Source organism: Phodopus roborovskii, unplaced genomic scaffold (genome assembly GCF_943737965.1).
Source record: "Phodopus roborovskii unplaced genomic scaffold, PHOROB, whole genome shotgun sequence".
NCBI classification, from domain to species: domain Eukaryota; kingdom Metazoa; phylum Chordata; class Mammalia; order Rodentia; family Cricetidae; genus Phodopus; species Phodopus roborovskii.
The window spans coordinates 4,177,872-4,187,528 of NW_026125052.1; positions in this window are offsets into that span (position 1 = coordinate 4,177,872).

Genomic DNA, 9,657 nt, shown 5'->3' on the forward strand with positions numbered 1-9,657 from the left:
TCAGTTTTCCAAAGAAGTTTCAGAAACAAAAGGAAAGCCTATGAATTTAAAGCTAATGAACAAGAAACAGCACTTGATAATGGCGTAAGCACTGTGTTTGCCATTGTGGATTTGCAGTCCATTGCTTGCACTGCACTGTGCCTTCCCAGTGATATCAGACCTAGATGCAGCACAGAGCTCTAGGTGTTTTGGAAAGGGTAAGCTCTGTATTGCTCTACAGCAACTCAGTTTAGATTGAAAGTAGGTTTTGATCCATCTAATTAGACTAGCTGGTGCTCATGTCTTGGGCACTTATTCATCCTTACTAGTAAGGCTTGAAAGATGAACTAATTATCAAGAGATCCACATCTTATATCCATGCCAAATATATTTGGCAGAGTATGTGACAAGGAGACCCATTTCCCTAATGAAGACTTTGCCTTTTCTCTGTCACATTGAAGAGCTGGTAAGCTGTGTAGGTGATATTTCCTCCCCTCAAAATGCCTTTCTTAGCCTTATGTCTATTAAAAGAAATAATACCTTTTGAGGAACATGTGTCAAGCAGGAACCTTGGCACAGACATGGTTTCAGTGGTTTTAAGGCTTGATCAATAAAATGCTTTGATCAGCTTTCCAAACTTTTTTATACATGAATACACCAGACAAAGGAGCTGGATCTCCTGCTCTACTCGGATGCCTGGAACCCATCTCCTAAAGCTATCATCAGTGACTTGTGCAAATGGCAGCCGTAAAGTGAAATCTGCATGTGAATTAGCCAGTAGGGCCTGACACATACTAAGAAAGTTCCCGTCTAGCACCCCAGCAGTTCAGCACCTTAAGCACCAATCAGTTTCAATCCATCAACAATAAAGTGAATGTTCCAACTAGAGCCCGTCTTGCTTGTTTTTCTATTTAGTTTTTGGTAACCAGTAGAATATTCAGCCATTGTGAGCATTAATACCGGTGAACTTCAAAGAATGCATTCTCCTTTTCAAAAAAAAATCTGACTTCTCTCTCTCTCCCTCCCTTCTCCCTCCCTCCCTCCCTCCCCCCTCTCTCCTTTTTTCCCTGCAGTTCTGGAGATGAACCCAGAGCCTGGCATGCATGTGAGCCAAGCACTGTACCTTGTCTCCCTTTTGTTTGTTGTTTTGCGACAAAGTCTTGCTATGTACGCCAAGCCAGCCTTAAACTTGCAGTGATTCTCTTACATCTTTGTATCTATGTAGAATTCTGAATTCCAGATGTGTGCCACTGTACACAGTCTGATTTCTCTTTCTTCCTCCTCCTCCTGCTCCCTCCTCCTCCTTCTCCTGCTACTCCTCCTCACTTCTTCACATCGCCCTGAAGATGTAGCTCAATTGGTAGTGTTCACAGAGCCCCAGGCAGATGTGGCTGTGCTACCTGCAGTCCCAGCTGAGGCAGATACAAGAGAACCAGAACTTCAAGGTTATTCTTGGTTTCATAATGAGTTTGAGGTCAGCCTGGGATATATGAGACCAAGACACTGTCACAACAAAACAAAAAAAAACCAAAAGCTGTCCAGACTTTTAAAAATTATTTTTAATAATGATTAAAAATTTAAATGTTTCTAAGAATAAGAACAAGTCTTATCTATATTTTACAGAATATAGTTTTATATATATAGTCAATGCAAACAGGACAGGCATTCGTTAAGGATGATGGGTCTCATGTAAGATTTGTGCCTGAGGATGCTCTCAGTGGAGAGCACTTCCTACCATGCACAAGGCCCTGGATTTAAACTTCAGCACACAAAAAAGAAGTCAGTAAGATGGGCTTTTATCTACCATGGCAATACCAGCTTGATGAAAATTCCAGGGAGGTTTTATGGCTTATCAAACCTAATTTGAATAATATTTTTCTTACTTGTCATTTTGGTGATCTAAATGAACTGTGGATTATTAGTGCCCCAAAGTACATAGACCTTAAGTCTTTCATGGTCCCAAGTTCATGATAAATTTTGTCATCATTCCTAGATTGCCAAATTTCCTCAAGAGAAAGCGACCAAGTTTACAATTTTACTTTTCAACTAAATATGTATGCTAACTATTAGTTAATTACTTGTGAGTTTCAAAAAGGAAAAGGTACAGTCTGCTTAGTTTGCTATTTAGTTTCTCTTAAGCTTAAATATATTTTACCTGTATCACTGATTCATAACACTGTATAGTTTTCATTATTTTGATATGCAGTTAATACATATTGCAAAACTTGATAAACGGTAGATTTTTAAAAGAGTTATCTCTTGCTGAGATATTGAATTGGCTCTTATCCTTTGAGACAGGAGTTGCAAAAGGACTATATAATGATGTCCTTACCGTCCAACAAGAGAGGAAAAGGTGCAGAGATAGTTCAGCAGTTAAGAGCATGCACTACTCTTGCAGTAGTTCCCAGCAATCACATTGGTTGGCTTACAATTGCCTATAGCTCCATTTTGAAGGAAACCCTACACTCTCTAGCGTCCTTGAACATTTGGACATGCATGCACAAATGTACACATGAATTAAAAAAATGTATCTTTTTTTAAAAATGCATTTGCTTTTTTAAGTTTAATTGGATGTGTCCATGAAATGTCAGTCTATTGCTATGTTTAAGAGCCAAACATCTGGGCTAGTGAGATGGCTCAGCAGGTAAAGACCATGCCACCTTGATGACCTCTAACCTGGACCCCCAGAGCTCATCTCATGTATACATACAGGGAGAGAGCTGCTCCACAAAGCTGCCTTCTGACCTTCACACACACACCCCTACGTACATTATATACACAGACTACATTTACTTCAGAGTTAGACATAGTCAACTATGTTTGTAATCCCAGCACTCAGAGGTTTAGGCAGGAGTATCAGGAGTTATAGGTTAGCTTGGGCTAAAAGCAAGAGCCCTTTTTTAGAGGAAAAAACAAAAACATTTAGAATTTCTCTCCTCCAGGTTAGTTGTAAAATTCTGTGACTGTCTTAAATCTATGTAGAAAAATACCAGTGTGTAAGCTCATGCTTTTAGAAATATTATACCACTTAATCTTCATAATAAAGCAGTTAATGCAGTTATCCAAAGGGCTTTTTTTTTTTTTTTTTTTTTTTTTTTTTGACATAGGACCCTGCTAGATATCTCTGACTTACCTGGAACTCAATCCACAGCCCAGGCTGGCCTCCAGTTGATAACAGGCCGGCTGGTTCAGTTTTGGGACTACTAACATTACAGGTTTGAGCCACCATGCTTGGCTAATCCCTATGGTTTTACACATGACCAAACAGGTTCAACTATATATGAAGTTAAAACATAGAAATTTATCACAATCAATTAAAATGTACACATGTTCACATTGTTGGTTGTGAGTAGTTTTGAAAACTTTGAAATGTCTAACTGTGGGGCCGGAGAAGACAGCTCAGAGGTTAGGAGCACCAACTGTTCTTGCAGAGGCCCTGAGTTTGAATCCAAGCATTCACATGGTGTCTGACAAACATCTATAACCCCAGTTAACACATGGTTTACAAACACACATGCAAAGAAAACCTCCATACATATAAAAATTTAAAAAAAAATGTCTGGCCATAGTCAAATATAATTTCATACACTTAAACAGTATACTACTCAAACATCCCATTTCAAGATTACTATAAAGAACTATATTGTATGAATGTAGTAATTAGCTGAAATTAGCTTTCTTTTTGCATTTACCGTTTTCACTAAGCATATTTAACTTTTTAAAAAAAGATGTATGTGTACAGGTGTTTGCCCAAAGTGCCTGCAGAGGCCAGAAGAGGGTTCAGATCCCCTGGAGCCACCACATGGGTGCTGGGAATTGAACTCCAGTCCTCTGACAGAGCAAGCAGCAAGTGCTCTTAATCACTGAGCCATTGCTCCAGCTCCAGGTGTAAGTGTAACTCTTGGTTTGTATTCTGACAAACTTACAGTCTTACAGTGGAAGAATAGATCTGACCCAGAGAGTGAGGAGGAAATAACAGATCCCAGATTTCTGACATCTGATTTGAAAGATACGTGCAGGTACAGTTTAGACAGAACTATTGAACTTACACCAAAACTTACACCAGTAAGAGCTGAAGAAATGCTATGCAGGAAATGAACAGACGCTTTCCACGGGGGCAGACAAAAGCAACAGGTACTGCTGTATTAGATCTCTCAACCTGGTTTTTGTGCCATTTATGGACATGGAAAAATAGAATTCTGCTTGAACTTATATTTGCAAGACTTTGCATCATTCTTTTGTCTTTTGGATTCTTTTATGTTTTCTGTTTATTTCCTCATACCACCCTATTGCTTACAGGATCCGCTTAGATATGTTTGGGTGGTTCTGATTTACATGCTAGGAAATGTAAGGACTGATTGAGTTGAGTGCAGTTAGTCGTTGGCTCGCTAGAGGGAGTAAAGGAGCGAGACACAGGAAGAGAGCGGGAGAAGACTTGGTTAAGTTTGTGAGTGCGTGCCCCAAGAGGAGGAGGGGCGGGCTTGCGTGTGGCTGCTCCACCCTCACTTTGTCAGCAGGTAGAGAGCGTGATTGCACTCCCAGGGGAGGGAGTCAGCGCTAGAACACCAATTACCAACCACAGGCTTCCTGGTATAGGGAGCTGATCCAGAATTGTCGTTCTGGAAAGGAAGCGCTGAATCCTTCCTTCTTCTCAACTTCCCAAGCCCATCTATGATTCAGAGATACCGCCTTCTCCCTCTGGGATTTTTTGTGTTTCTGGTAGTGAATTGTTGTGTTTACTACTTTGTTGTCTTTCAAGAGCTGATCATTTAATATTCCGTACAGAGGCGGCGGGGGGAAAGAACTTTTGTTAGATTTCAGAGATGATTTTGATCTTCTTTAAGCATTTCCAGAGTTCTTGAGGACAGTAGCTCTCTTCCTGGAATAAGTTTCTGCCTTTGACCTCCGCGGATTGCTTTTTCGGGCTTCGGAATTTCTCCGCACCTACCTGTAGTGCGGGCACTTGGTCTGACTGCAGAGTGAGAAGGTTGGAAGAGTGAGCCGCACTGGGTTGAGCAGCTCAGATCTTTTAAAAGCAGGATTTGTAAAAGCATAATTGAATTTGTTTCACCCCCGTGGATTCCAGTGGGCCTGACAGCAACAGGTTTGCAGATTTCTTTTGAAATTCTTATTTGTTTTCTCCCTCCCTCTGTCTCAGCAAAAGTAAGGAATCTATAGCAGGTTCATGTTCACTTGCTTGGCTTTTCAGCATTTCTGAAGACTTTGTAGCATTTTTAAACGTGGCCTCAGAAGGCAGCAAACTTTGTGGGTGAAGTGCATTTGTAGTTACTTAAACATGCACATTTTAAAATCTGATGTTTATACAAGAATCTGAAGTTTCATAGGAGCCTAGAAATACCCAGATCTCCTCTACTCTGTTGATTATCCCCCATCAACTTAGAGCCTATGACTGGCCACCCCCCACTCCCCAGTCTTTTATTCCCCACCCCCTCAAGGAATTTGAAAACGTGTTAGGAATAGTCCTTTGTTTTTCTTCTGAATCTCGAAGATTCTAAGGTCTGGATATTAGTTTCCTCAGCATGTTGAGGAAAACCAAAGTGCTGGATAATCTCAGGCTGGAGAATAAAATCTCAAATCCCTAAGCAAGGAAGGAAAGTGGAAACAGAAATATGAATTTTAACTGGGAAAATACCTGGAAAGTTAACCTCATCGAGTATCTCAATATGGAAGTTGGGAGAGATTTTGGTATTCAGGTTTATTCTGTCGTATGTCAAAGGTATATGGATCTGTGCCTAATTTTACAGGCACTTTTGGTGGAACACAAAAAAATATAATATATTGAAGTTCTTTAAAAGTATATAAATTCAGTAGGCCTAGCACTCTGGGCTATGCTGAAACACAGTCTAGCATGGACGTTTTAATGGATTCCTGCTGTGGAAGCCTTAGACAACCCTCCAGGTGTGGCCTGGACAGTTTCTGGCTTGCAAGGGGCCACCTCTCATGCTCTGAGCTGGACTTCCTCACTGTCACCCGCGATATGCTGCCCTAGCTGTCACCCTTGTTTTTCCTTCACCAACACTGGGTTCAGTGCCTCAGAAATCCAATACATATGGGAGAGCAACAGCAAGTGATCTGACACAAAACCGATTCATGCTGGATCTAAAGCACATTTGGAAATCTCAACGGGCAGTGGTGGTTTTTCTGTGTCTGCAATGACGATGGGAGAAAATGGCATACCTGCCCCAGGAGTGGGCTGAAAAAAAACAAAAAACCTTCTCACCCTCTCCTCCCAATCTGGAATGCCGCCTGTGCTTGGGAATATACTTTAGAGAATTCTGACCTGGCTCTCTGAAACTGAAGCACAGCATCTTCCCTCCTGCATTCTCTGGATCTGAGAACCTGCCTTTGGGATTAGCTCGTGGAAGCAGTATGCATGGCCGAAGAGCATTGGTGCAGCTGGTAGCATGAGTGGTGGCCAGCAGCTGCAGCTGGCTGCCCTCTGGCCCTGGCTGCTGATGGCTACGCTGCATGCAGGCTTCGGACGCCCAGGCCTGGTGCTGGCAGCATCGGTGGAGTCTGAAAGATCAGCAGAGCAGAAAGCTATTATCAGAGTGATTCCCTTGAAAGTGGACCCCACGGGAAAACGGAACCTCACTCTGGAAGGTGTGTTTGCTGGTGTTGCAGAAGTAACTCCAGCAGAAGGGAAATTAATGCAGGCAAGTATGACTTTATTCTATTTTACTTTCATCTGTTTGAAATGTGCCTTTTTTCCCTCTTGTCTGACAAACCAAAACCCATGCAAGGGTTCGCTTTGCTTCCTTCCACTTTTTAGCTTTGCATTTCTTCATCCCTGTGAGGATACTGCTTTATTAGCAGTCTAAAGCAAATTCTTACTTTATACTGAAGAAATATATAAATTCTGTATTTAAGGAGGTAATTTGCTTATTTTAACCTTTTGGGATATACATAATAAAACTTTCTTTTCTTTTCTTTTTTTTTTTTTTTTTTTACAAATATATATTTGGGGCACAACTTTTGATAGGTCAAAAATACAAGTGTATATTTACTTGACTTACATCCTGTTAAAATGTAAATATTAGTTTTAATGGTCAAGAGCATCCTGAAATTCTAGATTGCCCTGGGAGCACATTTAATTACAGTGTCACTTTTAAAATCCAGTCAAGCTTAGACGGTATGACTGGCTTTCTACCACGTGCAGCACCCCATTGCTAACTCCTGAATGGAGAGGACTAGGTTACAAAATGGACCCAGTTCAAAACTTTAAAAAAATATATATATATATATATATGTATATATATATATCACAGAGTTTTTCCTGACACAATTTCTTCAGCTTTCAGGCTGAAACAGACTACCTGTTCTTTATGTATTGAATTTATTAAGTTAGACAAATTGCTCGTCCCTATGGTGAATACAGTTTGCTGAGCTGTGCCCCTTTAATGGGAAATCTACTGTCTTACTTCATAAAAAGATGTCGCTTATTGACTAAAATTTATTTTGTAAAATGACACTTGTTGCTCAAGCCATTGGAGGCGGGTTTATACAAGCAGTCTCAGCATACAAAGTCAGATTTTTATTTTGTGATATGTGTGAGCTGTGACATTTAATTCATAGTTATGTGGATTAAAGCAGAAAGAAGGTAAGAATGTGAAATAAATTACAGAGTTATTTTTCAAACATGAGTACTTTAACTAGGCGTGGTGACCCATGCCTTTAACCCGAGTACTCAGGAGACAGAGGCAGGTGGACCTCTTTGAGCCTCAGGCCAACATGGCCTACATAAGTTCCAGGACATCCAGGAGACATAAAGAGACCATGCCTAAAAGAAAGAAAGAGAGAGAGAGAGAGAGAGAGAGAGAGAGAGAGAGAGAGAGAGAGAGAGAGAGGAAGGAAGGAAGGAAGGAAGGAAGGAAGGAAGGAAGGAAGGAAGGAAGGAAAGAAAGAGAAAAAAGTATGTTTACATAAGGCTTAGTGATTCTGGGTTGCACTTCTTTGGTGGTATTTTGAAACTAAAATAAATCAAGAGGATAAAGAGTTGAAGTATAAGGTTCTGCTGTTTAGAAAGGCAAACTGCAAAACTGCCCTAAAATGTGTGTATAAGGGGCCATCATCTAAATTAGGCTCTTAAGAGCTGGGACAGGAACTCCCTGGGAGTAGAGGGTTTTGGGGGGGAAAGTGCTCCCTGGCCTTGCCTCCCTGAGGCGCCTGCTGCATTGTGAATTGTAGCCTGGACTCTTTTAGCATTCCGCCATCTGCTTGTGTCTCTGGAGTCTTCAGGAGTCACACTCAGACCCTGTAGTAGCATGCTCGGTAACTTAATGATCTGCTCTGAGAGACGGCGGCTTCTGCCAGTTCATGTTGCTTGTTTTCTGTTATGATAAAACTCTTGCCTAAAGCTCTTGTGTTTTCACAAAGGGAAAGATATAAAGCAGCCCTGTTGGCATGCCTTTACTACCCGCTGTTTTTGTCAGTTTTTGTTGTACCTTCTCTTCTTCTGCCTTTAAAAAACTAGAACCTTCAATGTTCCCTAAGCATCTTCACTCTGTGAACAGGATTGTGGTTATATCCTTGTAAGAACTTTCATATTTCTTTGTGCACAGCTTTCCCTCATTGATGATTTTTCTGTCCATATGTGCTTCTTTTAGGTTTTTCAATAGCCTTTATAATGGCTTAGTATTAATCACTGAGTATGCCAGTTTGGGTCCTGGTGTACTCTCTGTGAATCAATTTTTTTTTTTTTTTTTTAGTCCACAGCACTTAACTAAATTTTCTTAATCACTCCTGAAGACAAACTATTTTTTAATTAACCTTGTAAGATAAATATTTTTATGCATTACTTTATTAACTCTTCCAAAGAGCTCTGATGGTAGGAACACTTGGTTTGTGTGTTTAGAATCCATTCTGTTTGCTCCTTATCAGATTACTCTGCAGCTGTTTACTCATGGGACTGCTTGATCAAGCCTTGCCTTGAAAGTTCATCTCTGGTCCTCCATGGGCACTGTAGCTGTCCTGGTGGATGCTGCATTCCCGTAGTATAGGCAGATCATTCCTTTTGACCTTCTGCCTATGAAGTGTTCCTATTAATCTCTAAAGTGTCCATTGGTCTTTGCAAAAAGTGAAATACTATACAGGAAAATTTATATAAAACAGTGGTTTAGAAAAGAATAACCTTATCACTCTGAACATTAGACATTTCCTTTCATTTTGCCAGATTAATTCAGGATGCATATACTTTCATGAAAACAAAATTAATTGGATTTTATTGCTTTGCTTTTTATTGCATTGTATTTATTGTATTGCTTTTTACATTTCCTTAGACAAAGGGAACCACCCCATGACAATGTAGCCCCTTTTGTTTAATAATAGTATAGATCATGCAAATGCCTTTAAAATAATTTTCTTTTTCTTGGCTTTTTCTGGTTATAATTCTCATCCATAAGCATTTGGAAGCCGAGCAGTGATGAATTTTTGTTTAGATTCTTATTCCTCACTCTTTATGTTTAGATTTTTTTCTTGTTAGCACTAATGTCTAGGTCTGTTTCTCTCTGTGTGTCGGTCTATCTCTGTGTCTGTCTATCTGTGTCTCTGTCTCTGTATGTCTCTCTCTCTCTCTCTCTCTGTGTGTGTGTGTGTGTGTGTGTGTGTGTGGTGTTGGACCCAGGGCCTTCCGCACACTAAGTAAATGCTCTGTCATTG